At 45.3% G+C, this 18,213-nt stretch overlaps 1 long non-coding RNA gene and 1 other non-coding gene across 4 annotated transcripts; both read right to left on the bottom strand.

Moving 5' to 3' along the window:
- Positions 1–773: 773 nt before the first annotated feature.
- TRNAA-UGC lies at positions 774–845 on the bottom strand. Its single transcript has one exon. It is a non-coding gene; the product is annotated as a tRNA-Ala (tRNA).
- Positions 846–13,859: 13,014 nt separating this feature from the next.
- LOC117888318 lies at positions 13,860–18,203 on the bottom strand. 3 transcript variants are annotated; one of them, XR_004648303.1, is made up of 3 exons: positions 17,473–18,203; positions 15,818–16,078; positions 13,860–15,213 (listed from the first exon to the last, which is right to left on the bottom strand). It is a non-coding gene; the product is annotated as an uncharacterized LOC117888318 (long non-coding RNA). The 3 variants fall into 3 exon arrangements; XR_004648304.1 differs by having other exon boundaries at positions 13,860–15,178; XR_004648302.1 differs by having other exon boundaries at positions 13,860–14,350.
- Between the last annotated feature and the right edge of the window lie 10 nt (positions 18,204–18,213).

Here is an 18,213-nt window from a genome sequence, read left to right as displayed (position 1 = left end):
AATTTGGTCCAGCAAAAGATATTACTTCAGCCACCTTGTCTCTCTCATATCCTGGGACCAATATGGTTATACTACATTGCAAGCAAATTATTTAGTTTTTAAAAATGGTAACTACACATTTCCATAGTCCTCAATGTGGAATGTGATTTGCTAATTTTGAAAATAGAGGGGTAACAGACAATAGAAGAGATTGAAGATGTCTTACTGAATCTGTGCAGTACAACTTTGTTCAAGATAATAACACACTATTCCAGGCAAGTGCAGCTGATGCATATATTTACCTGGAAGTACATTTTTTTTGTTGTTGACAGCATCCTGAATAGAAGTGGGGTTTCATATAGCATCCATTTTAGATAAGAGTTTTAATTCATTTTATTTATATATTAGGCAAATAATACCTACATTCCTACCTGAGTACAACTTTGCCCCAGCTACTGAAGTACCGACTACAAAACTCTTATCTTAACTTCCTGTGTTCTAACATAAATGTACCAATGACACGCCAAATGCTGGTATCAGTGTACCAACATGTCTATAGCAAATAAGCCAGGAACAGGGACAGCTATCCAAATAAAATAAATATATGGAGATATACCTATCTCACAGAACTGGAAGGGACCCTGAAAGGTCATTGAGTCTGGCCCCCTGCCTTCACTAGCAGGACCAAATACTGATTTTGCCCTAGATCCCTAAGTGGCCCCCTCAAGGACTGAACTCATAACCCTGGGTTTAGCAGGCCAATGCTCAAACCACTGAGCTGTCCCCCCAAACAATGGAGATGCTGGGGATTGAACCCAGGGCCTCATACATGCAAAGCATGTGCTCTACCACTGAGCTACATCCCCTTCCTTCCACATAACAATCCTGTATCAAACAATCTATATTTACTGCTATAATCTAGAATAGCCCTTTAAAATGCAAAGAAAGTTAAGTAATGTTAGATACTTAAACATAATCATAATATAACCCCAACTATACATATAAAATGATGGGGGTCTAAATTAGCTGTTACCACTCAAAAAAGAGATCTTGGAGTCATTGTGGATAGTTCTCTGAAAGCATCCACTCAATGTGCAATCAAAAAAGCTAACAGAATGTTCGGAATCATTAAGAAAGGGATCGATAATAAGACAGAAAATATCATATTGCCTCTATATAAATCCATGGTAAGCCCACATCTTGAATACTGCCTGCGGATGTGGTTGCCCCATCTCAAAAAAGATATATTGGAATTAGAAAAGGTTCACAAAAGGGCAACAAAAATGATTAGGAGTATGGAACAGCTTCCTTATGAGGAGAGATTCATAAGACTGGGACTTTTCAGCTTGGAAAAGAGACGACTAAGGGGGGGGGGCTGGAATATGATTGAAGTCTATAAAATCATGACTGGTGTGGAGAAAGTAAATAAGGAAGTGTTATCTACTTCTCATAACACAAGAACTAAGGGTCACCAAATGAAATTAATAGGCAGCAGGTTTAAAACAAAAAAAAGTGAAATATTTTTTCACACAACAGACAGTCAGACTGTGGAAGTCTTTGCCAGAGGATTTTGTGGAAGCCAAGACTATAACAGGGTTAAAAAAAGAACTAGATAAATTCATGGAGGATAGGTCCATCAATGGCTATTAGCCAGGATGGACAGGGATGGTGTCCCTAGCCTCTGTTTGCCAGAAGTTGGGAATGGGCAACAGGGGATGGATCACTTGATGATTACCTATCTGTTCATTCCCTCTGGGGCACCTGGAATTGGCCACTGTCAGAAGACAGAATACTGGGCTAGATGGACCTTTGGTCTGACCCTGTATGGCCGTTCTTAAGTTCTTAAGTAAAGGCATATGTAGTTCCTTTTTCTTTGAGGTCTGATCATATGGCCTGATCGCTGATCAATCTTGAGTTCTCCAAAACAATGCAATTGTTATAATGGATAATTCAGTGATATGCACTTTTGCCTTGCTCTTCTCTTTGCTCTGTCTTTAAAAGGAAATTTAAATGATAATACTGTTAATGCAAGGCTGAGTTTTAACATACACATCAGGAAATTCCAAAATTAGGGTACCAGCATAACCCAGTAACCCTGCACATGAGAATAAATATTAGCGGCATCTAAAATAGATCCTTCCTGTATAGCTTATAGCCATGTATTATAATGGATTCGTATTTCCCAAAAAAAGTATTTGGGATGGATTCACCAGTCTGCTCTGTCCTGTCTGCTGCTCAGGTGCTAAGTGGGCAGATTCCAGTCATAGTTGGCCAGTGGAGAATCTCCCCTTCAGAAGGGGAACTGGTCACTGTGTAAGGCTGGAAGAAGCCACAGAGTTGGCTCCTGCATGAGTTCCTTCCATCCATCTTCAGTAGGGAAAGGAAAGGGGAGGGGAATATGTTGTGGGGGGAGGGCCATAGCAGAACTGCTCCTATCCTCAACTGACCTCTTAGGGTTCCTGTGCCAGTAGAATGGAAATTAAAGCAACTGGAGGCCTGCTCTAAACTTTGTTGGGACTGGGCAGCACAGGATCACGGAGCTGAAACTGGTTCCCTGTGCTCTCACCTTCCAATCACTCCCAAGTGTAGCCCTTTGCATTACTTACTAACAGAGCTGTGTGGAGGGCAGAATTCAGATTTATTAAGAATTCTGAGACTTCCAAATTTGGCCTTGTTCTGAATTGGAACAAAAATTAAAAATTTTGAAACTTGCCAAAAGAAAATTACCATTCCACCCCTCAAAAAAATCATTTTGGGGCAATCAAAATTGTTTCCATTTTGACTTTATTAAAATTTTGTACATTATATACATTATGTACATTTGTATATTATACAGAACTACAACATTTTTAACACAAGACACTTGTTCTTCAAACAATTTTTTTATTTAGAAATGTCAAGCGTTCAGTTGGATGTTTTGACACTGGTACCTCCCTGGTTTTCTTCTGAAATTGAATTCCAGCAATGCTGACTTAATTTGCAACATGTTTCAATTTAGACAGAACTACGTATTCTTTAATGGAACCATATTCCATCAGTAGCTCTTCAAATTATTGTACATGTCCATTACACTAAGGGTATGTGTGTGCACGCGCACATCTCATGCACCAGGGATGGAGAGTTTCCCTAGCAGCAATGCTTCTGGGGTGGCCACACCTGTGCTCCACAGAGTAGAGCTGACCTGTCAATCCTTTTTACGCTCTGTGGTTGGAGCAGGCTGTCAGCTTCTTGGAACATGCAGTTAGTTTGTTTTGTTACTTTGAGGACCGAAAAGTGAATACAACTAACCTCTCTGTCTTACCTACTGTCCTCTACTGTTTATAAATCAGTGGGCTCTGGTTCCCCTGGTACTAGGCAGAGCTCAATGTCTAGGTCCCTGAGCTTCAAACCCTGCTCTGTGTGTCACAACCCTCTCTCACTGCCTGAAGTGCTTGGATGAGGGCTACGTCAGGGCCCAATGTCCAATTTGCTGACCTGACACTAAGAACACCTCAGATATATCCTCACAGAGATTGCCCTTTCCCTGGTATTGAGACCACTGCAGTCAGTTGGAGGGAGTTCCTTCCTGGCCAGAAGTACTCCCTGGCCTTCCTGGAAGGCCAGGAAAGGAGATCCCTTTCAGCAGGGCACTACCATCCTTGAAGAGATGTAAGTGCTTAGAGCTGCTTGGACCTGTGAAGCCAAAGAAAAGGAAAGTTTCCACATTATCACAGTCCTCCATGCAAGCCTCTTCATCTACAGAGGCTAGGCCCTCTGGTACTGAAGCCTTTCAGCTCCCTGATACCACTTCTGAAGCCAGGGAAAATGACTGTGGTATTTGGACTTCTGCAAGCTATCAGTCAAGGAACCTCTTCCTCTGCCTCCAGGCAAGGACCTGAGATTGCAAGATCACAGAAGGGTGTTGGACCTGAACCTCAGGCATTACACATCATAGCCTGGTTTCTTGGTCACTAGATCCTGAGGAAGTACATAATTCAGAAGCAGTCCTCCACAAGGGCTACTTAACTTAGTAAGTGAAAGCAGTTCTCTATCTGGGGAACTAGCCATGGTGTCACCTATGCAGGTCATAAATCAAAAGATCTTGGACTACTTGTTGCATCTAAAAGATCAGGTTTGGTGGTGAGCTCCATCAAGGTGCACGTGGGCACAATCTCAGCATGTCACTCTCATATCACAGGGAGATTATTCCACTTATTAGGGACCCTGCCCCACAATGGGAATTGAATTTAGTGTTATCAGCTGCTTTGGATCCCACTCCTGCTCATGGTCACATCTTTCAGCAAAAGTGGCATTTTTAGTAGCCATCGCGTCTATGAAGGACACAGAAGAACTGCATGCCCTAGTAATGGACTCTCCATACATTTTTTTCCTGAAAGGTACAGCTTGGCAACATCCTAAATTCCTCTCCAAACAGTATCTGATGTTTCATCTCAACCAGTCTGTATCTTCACCAGTTCTGTCCAAAACCACATGCTCATACAGACAAACAAAGACTTATTACTCTGGATGTTTGGCTGAACCCTTCTCTTTACTGAGCCCTTCTTGGTCACTGAACGAGCTGGAGGTCCTGTGGGTGGAAAACTGGACACATTATGATGACACACCACACAAGGGGACTGAATTAGGTTTGCATAGGCAACATTAATTTCCACATTTCCTAACTTTTAAGGATTTTAACTGTGCGTGTGCCCATGCATGCACTCATTTGCTCATAGGTTTTACAGAAGGCAAAGGGGGAAAACCAAATTCCATCACGTTGACAGCCACAGGGGTCATTGGCAGGGTTGGAACCTCTAGATCCACCACACAGAACTCTGCCATTTGTGCTAATGGAATAACTGATAGCAGCGGTAGGTTGTCACCCACCCTGCACTAGAAGGCACAGGACACATTGCCAGTGGGTTTCACAGATACCTGCAGTCAGCAGAAGAATGGTGAGAATCAGGAATCTTAGATTCCATTCTAAACTCTGGAGGGAGTGTGCTCTAATAGGTATAGACCCTTTTGCCCTATCCCTTCCAACCTATCACATCTTGTTTCTTTACTCCTTGGCTCCTAGTCCCATTCCCCTCCCTAGCCAGTCCCGGTGTCCCATCCTCAGGCTTCTCATTCCATCAGTCTCTTTAGCCAGTAAAACCCAGTCTCATCCCTGTGGACTCTTGTCCTAGTCTGTCCCCTTTCTCCCCACAAATCAAGCTTATCCCAATTTATTTCCTCCTCACCCATAATTGAATGAGACCCAAAAAGTAACTTGGGCCTGCATTTTTAAAGGTATTTAGGCATTGCTGCGCTCAGTGTTGCAACTACTAAGTGACTTAGGAGCCTAAATCTCATGTTCAAAAGGAACTTAGGTTCCTAAGTCAGTTAGGTGTGGCAACATTGAGTGCAGCAATGTCTAAACACCTTTTAAAAATCCAGGCCTCTCTTCTTTAATTAGAACCCCACAGAGGAGTGTCACTGTTATAAAAGAGCTATAAACCAGGCACTTGATACTGTAGCCAACCAAATTAATAATGAAAGCAGGCCTGTGCAAGAATATAACTAAAATTAGAGTAGTGGACTGTATTTCTTAACAACCACTATAAAGGGTTGAAATAACATCAAAGGGTACATAGACACACACAACATCTAGTGGAGCCACTAAATGAATGCTGTCCTGAAAAAAACAGACCCAGTGAAGCTGGGAAGAACTTAAAGTTTAGGGGAGTTGCCATCACCTTCCAAGTAGCATGCAGCTTGATACTTGCTCTCCTCAGATGAAACATGATCAATATTGAAAAAAGTAAAAATAAATAACCTAGATGCTGCTTGCATGACTTAAGATGGACTTGAACACAAAGAATGAGGATGAACCTTAATGTTCCCAATGGACTCTATCGTGTGACTTGGCAGCATAGGTAGGCCTGGCATGAGCTAGTCTAATTTGTTAGACATAATATTATAGTGTGCAGCCTTCCTATCTCTTCTGTTTTAATCACCTATCTTAAAATGATTCATGCTTTTTTAAAATCACTGGACGTTGTCCAGCCTGTGCAATTACTAAGGCTGGGAACCTAAGATAAACAACAGGCTGTAATCAGGTAATTTTAAACAGAGTGGTGTACAGTTACACTACATTCTCCTACCTTTACAGAGAACAAGAATTCCAGTCATAGAATCAGAGAAGATTAGGGTTGGAAGAGACCTCAGGAAGTCATCTAGTCCAACCCCCGGCTCAAAGCAAACCAACACCAACTAAACCATCCCAGCCAGGGTTTTGTCAAGCCGGGCCTTAAAAACCTCTAAGGATGGAGATTCCACGACCTCCCTAGGGAACCCATTCCAGTGCTTCACAACCCTCCTAGTGAAATAGTGTTTCCTAATATCCAACCAAGACCTCCCACACTGCAACTTGAGACCACTGCTCCTTGTTCTGTCATCTGCCACCACTGAGAACAGCCGAGCTCCATCCTCTTTGGAACCCACCCCTTCAGGTAGTTGAAGGCTGCTATCAAATCCCCCTCACTCTTCCCTTCTGCAGACTAAATAAGCCCAATTCCCTCAGCGTCTCCTCTTAAGTCATGTGACCCAGCCCCCGGATCATTTTCATTGCCCTCCGCTGTACTCTCTCCAATTTGTCCACATCCCTTCTGTAGTGGGGGGCCCAAAACTGGACACAATACTCCAGATTTGGCATCACCAGTGCTGAATAGAGGGGAATAATCACTTCCCTCGATCTGCTGTCAAAGCTCCTACTAATTCAGCCCAATATGCCATTAGCCATCTTGGCAACAAGGGCAGACTGCTGACTCATATCCAGCTTCTCATCCACTGTAATCCCAAGGTCCTTTTCTACAGAACTGCTGCTTAGCCAGTCAGTCCCCAGCCTGTAGCGGTGGATGGGATTCTTCCATCCTAAGTGCAGGACTCTGCACTTGTCCTTGTTGAACCTTATCAGATTTCTTTTAGCCCAATCCTCTAATTTGTCTAGGTCACTCTGGAACCAATCCCTACCCTCCAGCATATTTACTTCTCCCCCCACAGTTTAGTGTCATCTGCAAACTTGCTGAGGGTGCAATCTATCCCATCATCCAGATCATTAATAAAGATGGTGGGGAGGGATAGCTCAGATGGTTTGAGCATTGGCCTGCTAAACCCAGGGTTGTGAGTGCAACCCTTCAGGGGGCCATTTAGGGATCTGGGGCAAAAATCTGTCTGGGGACTGGTCCTGTTTCAAGCAGGGGGTTGGACTAGATGACCTCCTGAGGTCCTTTTCAACCCTGATATTCTATGTTGAACAAAACCAGCCCCAGGACTGACCCCTGGGGCACTCTGCTTGATACCAGCTGCCAACTAGACATCAAGCCATTGATCACTACCCATTGGGCCCAACGATCTAGCCAGATTTCTATCCACCTTATAGTAAATTCATCCAATCCCAATCCATATTTTAACTTGCTGGCAAGAATACTGTGGGAGACCCATACCAAAAGCTTTGCTAAAGTCAAGATATATCATGTCCACCATTTTCCCCATATCCACAGAGCCCGTTATCTCATCATAGAAAGTAATGAGGTTGGTCAGGCATGACCAAACTGGGAGGGATTGCAACTACTTTGGAGGACAGGGTCATAATTCAAAATGATCTGGACAAATTGGAGAAATGGGCTGAGGTAAACAGGATGAAGTTTAACAAAGACAAATGCAAAGTGCTCCACTTAGGAAGGAAAAATCAATTTCACACATACAGAATGGGAAAAGACTGTCTAGGAAGGAGTACGGCAGAAAGGGATCTAGGGGTTATAGTGGACCACAAGCTAAATATGAGTCAACAGTGTGATGCTGTTGCAAAAAAAGCAAACATGATTCTGGGATGCATTAACAGGTGTGTTGTGAGCAAGACACGAGAAGTCATTCTTCCGCTCTACTCTGCTCTGGTTAGGCCTCAGCTGGAGTATTGTGTCCAGTTCTGGGCGCCGCATTTTAAAAAAGATGTGGAGAAATTGGAAAGGGTCCAAAGAAGAGCAACAAGAATGATTAAAGGTCTTGAGAACATGACCTATGAAGGAAGGCTGAAAGAACTGGGTTTGTTTAGTTTGGAAAAGAGAAGACTGAGAGGGGACATGATAGCAGTTTTCAGGTATCTAAAAGGGTGTCATAAGGAGGAGGGAGAGAACTTGTTCACCTTAGCCTCTAAGGATAGAACCAGAAACAATGGGTTTAAACTGCAGCAAGGGAGGTCTAGGTTGGACATTAGGAAAAAGTTCCTAACTGTCAGGGTGGTTAAACACTGGAACAAATTGCCTAGGGAGGTTGTGGAATCTCCGTCTCTGGAGATATTTAAGAGTAGGTTAGATAAATGTCTATCAGGGATGGTTTAGACAGTATTTGGTCCTGCCATGCGGGCAGGGGACTGGACTCGATGACCTCTCGAGGTCCCTTCCAGTCCTATAATCTAATCTATGACTTGCCCTTGGTGAATACATGTTGACTGTTCCCAATCACCTTCCTCTCCTCCAAGTGCTTCAAAATGATTTCCTTGAGGACCTTCTCCATGATTTTTCCAGGGACTGAGGTGAGGCTGACCGGTCTGTAGTTTCCCAGTTTCTCCTTCTTCCCTTTTTTAAAGATGGGCACTATATTTGCCTTTTTCCAATTATCCAGGACCTCCCCCAATCGGATGAGTTTTCAAAGATAATGGCCAAAGGCTCTGCAATCACATCAGCCAATTTCCTCAGCATCCTTGGATGCATTAGATCTGGATCCATGGACTTGTGCATGTCCAGCTTTTCTAAATAGTCCTTAATCTGTTCTTTCGCCACTGAGGGCTGCTCATCTCCTCCCCATACTGTGTTGCCCAGGACGGCTGTGTGGGAGCTGACCGTGTCTGTGAAGACCGAGACAAAAAAAGCACTAAGTACTTCAGCTTTTTCCACATCATCTGTCACTAGATTGCCTCCCCCATTCATTAAGGGTCCCACACTTACCCTGACCTGTTCTTGTTGCTAACATACCTGTAGAAACCCTTCTTGTTACCCTTCACATCCCTTGCTAGCTGCAACTCCAGTTGTGGTTTGGCCTTCCTGATTACACCCCTGGCATGCTCGAACAATATTTTTATATTCCTCCCTAGTCATCTGTCCTTTTTGTGTTTAAGCTCAGCGAAGGTTTCACTGTTAAGCCAAGCTGCCCGCCTGCCATATTTGCTATTCTTTCTGCACATTGGGATGGTTTGTTCCTGCGCCCTCAATAAGGCTTCTTTAAAATACAGCCAGCTCTCCTTGACTCCTTTCCCCCTCATATTAGCCTCCCATGGGATCGTGCCCATCAGTTCCCTATGGGAGTCAAAGTCTGCTTTTCTGAAATCCAGGGTCTGTATTTTGCTGCTCTCCTTTCTTCCTTTTGCCAGGATCCTGAACTCGACCATCTCATGGTCACTGCTGCCCAGGTTCCCACCCACTTCTACTTCCCCTACCAATTCGTCCCTGTTTGTAAGCAGCAGGTCAAGAGGAGAATGGCCCCTGGTTGGTTCCTCCAGTAGTTGCACCAGGAAGTTGTCCCCAACACTCTCCAAAAGCTTCCTCGATTGTCGGTGCACTGCTGTATTGCTCTCCCAGCAGATGTCACAGTGATTGAAGTCCCCCATTAGAACCAGGGCCTGTGTTCTGGAACCTTCAGTTAATTGGCCAAAGAAAGCCTCACCTACTTCATCCTCCTGGTCTGGTGGTCTATAGCAGACATCCATCATGACATCACCCTTGTTGCTCTCGCCTCTAAATTTAACCCAAAGACTCTCAACAAGCCGTTCTGCAATTTCATACTGAAGCTCTGAGCAATCATACCGCTCTCTTACATACAGTGCAACTCCTCCACCTTTCCTCCCCTGCCTGTCCTTCCTGAACAGTTTATATCCATCCATGACAGTGCTCCAGTCATATGAACTGCCCCACAAAGTCTCTGTTATTCCAGTCACATCTAGTTATTTGACTGTGCCAGGACTTCCAATTCTTCCTGCTTGTTTCCCAGGCTTCCGGCATTCACGTACATGCACCTAAGATAACTAGCCGATTGCCCTGCTTTCTCAGTATGAATCAGGAGCCCCCCCCCCCCACTGCAACCTCCTTCTGGTGTTTTCTCCCGGTATCCCACTTCCCCACTTCTCTCAGGCCTTAGGTCACCATCTTGGCAATGATCCCTTGGTTAAGAGCTTCTAAGTAGGTAGTGGCATAGTTGATTCTAAATGTGGCTTGTGTTCCACATTCAACATGTTTGATATAGTTAATAACCATAGCAGGTCATGATGTATCATGAGTGTCAGTGGCCCAGGCTGTCACATGGTGATCGTGTAGCCAGCTAACTATCATTATTTTGCTGTATAGAAAAGACTTCCCAATTGGGTTGGCTGTTACCTAACTCTTTTCTCAGGATGGTATCCCAGAAAGTATCCTCATATTTGCTGCTGTCTGGGCACTCTATCCCCTGCTAAGGCATGGTGCAGATAGCTATCTATCTTTTTAGAGAATGCACTGATTGTAAACAAGCCTAGATTTCAAGGCCAGCACTCTTCCTCTCCCCAAAAAACATAGCAGCTTTCTCACAACACAGACACATGGACTTAACTGGATCAGATGAATGTCATGAACTGGTTACAAAACATGCAGTAGTGTAGACTGGGTCTCAGAACATGACAAAGTATGGATTTAATAAAGTAAGCTGCTCACAGTCACTTTAATTAGAAATCATATTGCAGCTAAAAAGAGCTTTCACATCACTGCCTTTCACATGCAAATTAGTAAACATTCCATGCATTAAAAACTTATTCCTGGGAGGCTCTCTAGGGTGACAGTCTCTACTGGGAAGGGATGTCCCTAGAGTTCTCAAACCCTTTGTAGTGTGGGGTGCATTCTGCACTGCTACTGATTCAAGCTTTGTCCCCCAATTAAGGCTGTCTTCTGCAGACAAGAAGTAGTTGCTTGGTGGGGGTGAGGAACGGAGGAGAGACTCTTCCCTTACTCCTCTCTTCCTCTTCTCTCCTTAAAAGCAGAAGAGAGAGACCTTGAAGGAAGGAAGCTGAGCTGCTCAGGAGCAGATGCCTCTTGGGATGGGACAGTAGCTAAGACCATCACATTTGTCACAGGACAGAGGAAGGAGGAGAGCAGGCCTTGAGCAGCTGCACTCCTCGTAAGCTGGCACGCTTTGCATCCTTCAAACAACCATTGTCCTACAAACAATGGCTTATTGGAGGGAAAGAGAAGAGAAGCTGCTGCTGCTCCCACTGAAAGCCTTTTCGGTTTCAGAAGAGCAGGTAAGGCAGCAGAGTCCTATTAGGGTTGGCCTAAACTAGTTAAACTTGGGGAAGAGGGAAGCAACAGCAGGATTCATTGAATTTGCCAGATTGCATGAGTATGGACTATTTCCCACCTCCCCCACCATGCTCCAGGGGAAGCTAGTTACAGATGGCAAAACTGGTTTAGTTGATTCACACAGGCAGAAACATCCTTTTAGAAGTAGGTTTTACAGTTAGAAACCATTATGCTCTGTCAATTAGAGTGCAACAAAACTCAGGTGTTCCATCAGCTGGTCGTTTGTCATGTATTGGTAAATTTGAAGATTGAGAGGTAGGGATGTCCCTTTCCATTATTTATTGGAGGGAAGTGAAGGGGAACTACTTAAAGAAGGGATCCTATATGTGTCTGAGTTGGTCGTAAAATCAGAAGATGTCAACCTAGAGATCAAATATCTAATCACCCTTTTGGTAACAACTGCACACACCAAGAAATGTCTAGATGCTAAGCACACTTTTTGGCATTGTATAAATAAAAATAATGCAGTACATATACCAAGGGGTAAAATGCCATTAAAAGAAATTACTTTCATTTGAATTTCTAAGTGCGAAAATTACATACAAGTCAATAGTTCAAGGTGTATCAAATCAGAAGGGTATTTACTTAACTTGTGGCTATAGTCTGAAAAGTGACCAAAAATAGAGCTTCATGGGATTCCATGATTCTGTCATGCCTACCTAGCTAGCCTCTTATAAGGCACTGTACTATCTGAGCATGTATCTATACACAGTGAGCCTGAAAAATGAACTCCAGCTTGTAAACTAAGCAGATGCTAGCACTGCAGACTGCAGTGGGATGTGGAAGTCAGCCGAGTTCTTGTTGGCTTGTGCATCATCAACCATAATTGAGTTCCAGCTGCAGTATTTTTAACTATTGTGTTGATGACTCTTCACCTCAACTAGAATTCAGCTCACTCAAGAGTCAGATATCTATGACAATGTTTTAGAGGCATCTTATAAATGCCTAATCACCATATAAAGCTTGGATACTATGGTGATGGGCACAGTACAAGAATCTAGATGGATGGGCACTGAAAAGTGACTTAGCAGTGCTAACATGAGTAAATCCCATTAAAATCTTTCTTTAGTTAAGCAACTATGTGCAACTCTGAATACAACAAAGGGGTTCTCTGAGTGATTGCACATGTCCATTCACTGTACGTGAGTGTGCGCCTCATGCACAGTTATTGGAGAACTTTTCCCCTCAGTGGCACCTGTTGGGGCAGCTCAAGTGCCCGCTACATCTGTGCATCACCATGTGCCAGTATAAGAGGGCAGAGCCGCCCCTAACCCCCCTCAGTTCCTTCTTATTGCCAGTGATGGTTGTTGGAGCGCTTCCATCCAGTATTGCGATGGCAAGTTTATTTTCCTCACCCTTTTTGTATATAGTTTGTTTCTCATTTAGTACGTAGTAGTTAATTAGATATAGCGTAGCGTTAATATTACGTTTTAGTTGTTTGGGTCCCTTTTGGACCAAGTTTGATTATTTGATACTGGAACTGGAGCCATGTCTCGCTCGCTGGAGTTCAAGTCCTGCTGGTCGTGTGCCAGACCGATGCTGGTCTGTGACCCACATCCCAGCTGCCTAAGATGTCTGGGGGAGTCCCACATCAGTGACAAGTGTCACATTTGCAGATGATTTAAGCCTTGCTCAAAAAGAGACAGAACAGTGAGATTTGTCACCTTATGGAGGTGGCACTTTGCCCTCCCTGGGAGTCGTTGGGTTTAGAGCGCACTCCAAGTGCAGCACTATTGATGCGGCGTGTGCTTCCTGAGAGGTCTTTGGAACCACATTCTCGGTCTCTGGTACTGAAGAGGAGACAGATCTGCCAAGGACACAATACTTCGTCCAGCAAGATCTTCATAACCGAGGCCCTCGACGTCCCAGCAGCAGACATGTCACAAGGGACAATGGCATGCACAACCCTGGGGCCCACCATCACCAGGTCTGGCCACCGAGGGGTGTCCCTCCCTCTGCTAGGTCCTTTCCTCACCTGAGTCTATTTCCTCAAGGATGCACCAAGATCACTGGCATCACAGGAAACTTTCTCTGATGCTTGGTACTGAGCAACTAGAAGTGCAAGTGCAAGCCACCGCAAGTGGCAAACCAGCAATTGCCTCAGCATCCTGGTGTGTCATTTCCTTATCACCTGATGAGGCTGTAGAGATGGTGAGCAATTCTCCATCACCAGGGCATTACAATACTCACCAAGAACAGCTTAAAAGGGTGGCCTCGGTTTTAGACATTCAAGTGGAATCGGTCTGTGAGAAATCCCCCATGCTAGTGGATACTTTAGCTTCTGTGAGACCCGCCAGAGTGGTACTTCTGAGGTAATGAAGCAATTCTGGAACTGGTTAAAATACTTTCACAGACCCCTTCTTCCCTCCCGCCTACAGTGAAATAGGCACAGAGGAGCTACTGTGTCCCTTCTAAGGGCTTCAAACCCCTCTCCTCTCACACCCCCCCAGGCTCGTTGGTGGTGGCAGCAGCTCATGAGCAGGAGAGTCAGGGTCACCAAGCATTGACGCCAAAGAGTAAGAAATCAGAGAGGCCGGACCTGTTTGGTCATAAACTTATTCAACAGAAGGTCTGCAGCCAAGAATTGTTAACCAGCTAGCCCTCCTAAATTGCTATGATTTTACCCTATGAGAAAACATCCTGAAGTTTAAAGACAGGCTACCAGAGGATTCCAGGCAGGTTCTCACTCATGGTAGAGGAGGGTAAGCGGGGGTGCAAGGACAGCTATTCACAACAGTTAGGATGCAGCAGACTCAGTAGCTTGTTCCATGACATCTGCTATTTCTATGAGGAGAAGTTCATGGCTGCAATCGTCTGGTCTCCCTCCTGAAGCACAGCAGACCATCTAGGATTTGCCATTTGAGGGTCCATCCCTCTTTTCAGAAACGATGGACAATAGGCGGCATAGCTTACAAGATTCCAGGGCAATACTGAAGTCCCTTGGAATTTATACACTGGCAATGAAGAGGAAGCAATTCTGGCCCCAGAAGGCTCACAGATATCAGAGCTTTATACCTCAGCCCCAAGACCTGCCAAAAAAAAAGGGACAGGAATTATAGAAATTGACCACCGCCTCTCTCATCTGCGACAGCAGATTCCTCTCAACCAATGGCCCAGTCTAAACATGCATTTTTGACAGGCTTGTCAAAGGCAGCATGTCAATACTTACAGATGAATCTGTTCCTACCCTTACCTTTGCCTATTGTCTTTACAACTTCCTCTGTGCTTAGACTCATGTCACATAAGTTTGGTGGGTCCTAAGTATGGTGGATGTGGGATATTGACTTCAATTTGTTTCTATCCTCCCCCTTCTCCATCCCTCTTCAAGAACCACTCTCAGGAGACCGTTTTACAACAGGTTTAATCTCTCCTTCCAGTGGGTGCAGTAGAGGAAGTTCCTCTACTCCTCAGGGGGAACAGTTTTTATTCCTGCTATTTCCTTAATTCCCAAAACAAAAGGGGGTATTTTAGATCTAAGGGAGTTAAGCAAGTACCTGAAGAAAATGAAGATCCCCATGGTTACCCTAGCTACCATCATTCCTTCCCTGAACAGGGCCACTGGTATGCTGCCCTTGACTTAAAAGACGCTTACTTCCATATAGTGATCTGTCTAGACCACTGGAAGTTCATCATGTTCCTAGCAAACGAAACACATTACCAATTTACACTACTTTAATTTGGTCTGTCAGCAGCAGCCCCTTGAGTTTTCACAATGTGCAAGGTAAGGTAGTTGTATATCTGAGAGGATTGGGAATCCGTGCACTCCCCACCTGGACGATTGGTTGGTGACAGACTGGTTGAACTCTCAAGTGCTATTCAGTGTGGGTATCATTCAGTCCACTCTCAATGAACTGTGTCTATTACTCAGTCAAGTCAGATCAATTCTAAAAACCTGTGCAAAGAATAGTTTATCAGAGCACTCCTGGATGCTATACAAACCAGAGCATTTCTGCCCCCGTCAAGGTTCCAACTGTTCTGAGATCTGGTACTGGATCTAAAAGCACATCCCATTACTACAGTGCACGCTTGCCTCAGACTTCTGGGGAACATGGCAGCATGTACCCACATGATGTAACACACCTGATTATGCCTCAGGAAGCTTCAAGGATGCCCCCTGTTGTCATTGTCTAGACAGAGAAATTTGCATTGCAGAGGTAATTTTGTCCTCTCTGGACTGGTGGACAGACCCTCAGACTGTTTGTATGGGAGTGCCCTTCATTTCTCTGCAACCAGCGCTTATGTGGGTCCCGGATGCCTCGTGCCTGGGTTGGGGGGCACCTATCGGAACCCTACAAACTCAAGGGTAGTGGTCCTTGCAGGAGCTGAGGACTCATATTAATGTCAGGGAACTACGTGCTATCCATCTACTCTGCTCTGCCTTCTAGCCATATATTCTGGGAAAAAAATCTGTTAGTGTTAAAGGACAATACAGCAACTATGCTTTATGTAAACAGACAGGGAAGGGCACGTTCCTCCCAACTGTGCCAGAAGGATACCTCCCAGGAGAGCAGAACACATCAGTAGATCAGCTGAGCAGGTCTTTGTCCCCTCACCATGAATGGTCACTAGGTCCAGATGTGGCTAGGCTCATCTTCCAGCTCTGGGGAAACTTCTCGCATGGACCTGTTTGCAACAAATGCCTCCTGTTCTGCTGCTGAGAGAATTCCAGACCTGGGTCTTTGACAGATGCTTTTCAGCTATCACCGATGAACTCACGGCTGTATGCCTTTCCTCTAATTCCATTAGTACTCAGAGTCCTATTCAAGATCAAGCAGGAACATGCTTGCTTCATTCGAATGGCAGCAGCATGGCCTCGACAATGCTGGTTCTTGAAACCTTTTAGTGAGGCCTCCTACCTCCCCCATTAGATTCAGATGTGATTTTTTCAGACCACTGCAGTCTACTCAACCCCAACCTACAGGCCCTCCGTTTAACAGTGTGGATACTTCCCGGCTAACACCACTAGAAAGGACTTGCTCAAAAGACATTCACAAGGTGCTTCTGAACAGGAGAAAGCCTTCAACTAGCCAAATGGAAACATTTTTCTACCTGGCCAAATGGAAACATTTTTCTACCTGGTCTCAACAGAGAAGTGTCTCTCCAGTGCAGGTTCCCATTAACCAGATTGGATTATCCGTTGCACCTAAAACAGCAAGGCCTGACTGTTAGTTCTACTGAAGTACATGTGGCAACGATTTCAGCGCTACTACACACTGGAGGGTAGTAGATCACTTTTTCTCCCACCCCTACAACTATCAGATTTCTAAAACGGTTGGATAGATGATACCCTCTAGTACAAGAACCTGTTCCCCATGGGATTTAAACCTTGTGCTAACAATATTAACGGGGCCTTCCTTTGAACCTCTTGTGCCACGCTCCTTCCTCCACCTTTCTATGGCATCCTGGTTGGTTGCAATAACCTCAGTAAGGAGAGTGAATGAACTGAGACCCTTGGTTTCAGAATCTCCTTTTACAGTTTTCCATAAGGATAAAGTTTACCTCTACCTTCACCCAAAATTCTTGACAAAGCTAGTTTCCAATTTCCATGTTAATCTGGCAATTTATTTATCAACATTTTTCCTGAAGCCTCACATGCACATAGATGAACAGAAGCTTCATTAGGTGGATGTGAGGAGAGCATTGTCCTTCCACGTGGATTGCACCAGCCCTTTTTAGATCCTCACAAAGTGATTTGTTGTGATGCTGGACACAGTGATAGGCAAACTGATTTCCACTCAGAGGATTTCCTCTTGCATTTATTTGTGCTACCAGTTAGCATGTCACCCCCAGACTGTTGGCTCATTTGACTAGAGCACAGGCGGCTTTTCTAGCGCAAGTACCTACTGAAGACCTTTGCAAAGCACCAACCAGGTCCTCGGTACAAACTTTTGCTGCTCATTATGCCATTTCCCATCAATCCAGGAACTATGCCAGTTTTTGATGGATTGTTCTACAATTGCTGTTCAGATAGACTCTGAGCCTGCCTCCATGTTAATCTGCTTGTGAGTCACCTACAGAGGAATTGGGGATTGGTCTTGCTTTGAGCAGGGGGTTGGACTAGATGACCTCCTGAGGTCCCTTCCAACCCTGATCGTCTATGAATTCTATGAATGGACATGTGCAATCACTTGAAGGAAAAATGGTTACCTACCTTTCCAAAAGTGTTGTTGTTTGAAATGTGCTGCACATGTCCATTCCACAAGCCACCTTCCTTCCCCTCTCTAGTAAAGTCTAGGCGGTAGGAAGGAAGTGAAAGGGGGGAAGGTTCCACCCTCTTAGACCGCCCGCAGTGGCAGGCGGTGCCCCTCTGGCTTTGACAGGTACTGCTTTGGAAAAAGGTTCTCTCACTACTGCCCGAAACAGGCACATGCCTACAGTGTGGACATGTGCATCCCCCGCTCAAAGGGCAACAGCTACGGAGAGGTAGGTAGCAGGCTTCTTGGTAAGAAGCAGCCCATGTTAGCAGTCGGTTTTCAGACTAAAACCTCCAAGAACTATTACTTTGCTTTCCGTTGTGGGCCCTCTCCCGCTCCAAGTGCCCTGTGAGTAGCTCTCTGCTGCCCGGCAACACTTCACACTCAGGCTCTGGCTGAAGCCAGGCAAGGCCAAGTGTCCAGCCTGATCCTGCACGTGCCGACGCCTGTTCTTCTTGACACGGGCAGGCGCCCCCTAGCGTCAGCGGAGCCTCCCGGGCCTGGAGCGGACCGGGCTCGTGGGGACCGGGAGGGCCCCTCTCCGCCCGGCTCCGACCCTCTAACGAGTCCCCCGCTCGAGGCCCCCTGAAGTAACGCGATTTCCCCTGCGGCTGCGGGGTGAGCGAGCCCAGCGCTGTCCGCCCCGAGGGGGCCCTGGTTGCCCCCGGCCAGGTGCTGCACCCCGGCCCCGGCCCGTG

The sequence above is a fragment of the Trachemys scripta genome, chromosome 15 (assembly GCF_013100865.1).
Source record: "Trachemys scripta elegans isolate TJP31775 chromosome 15, CAS_Tse_1.0, whole genome shotgun sequence".
In the NCBI taxonomy this organism is placed as follows: Eukaryota; Metazoa; Chordata; order Testudines; family Emydidae; genus Trachemys; species Trachemys scripta.
The sequence above is the reverse complement of the archived record's forward strand: the minus strand, read 5'-3'. Positions and strand labels throughout refer to the sequence as shown.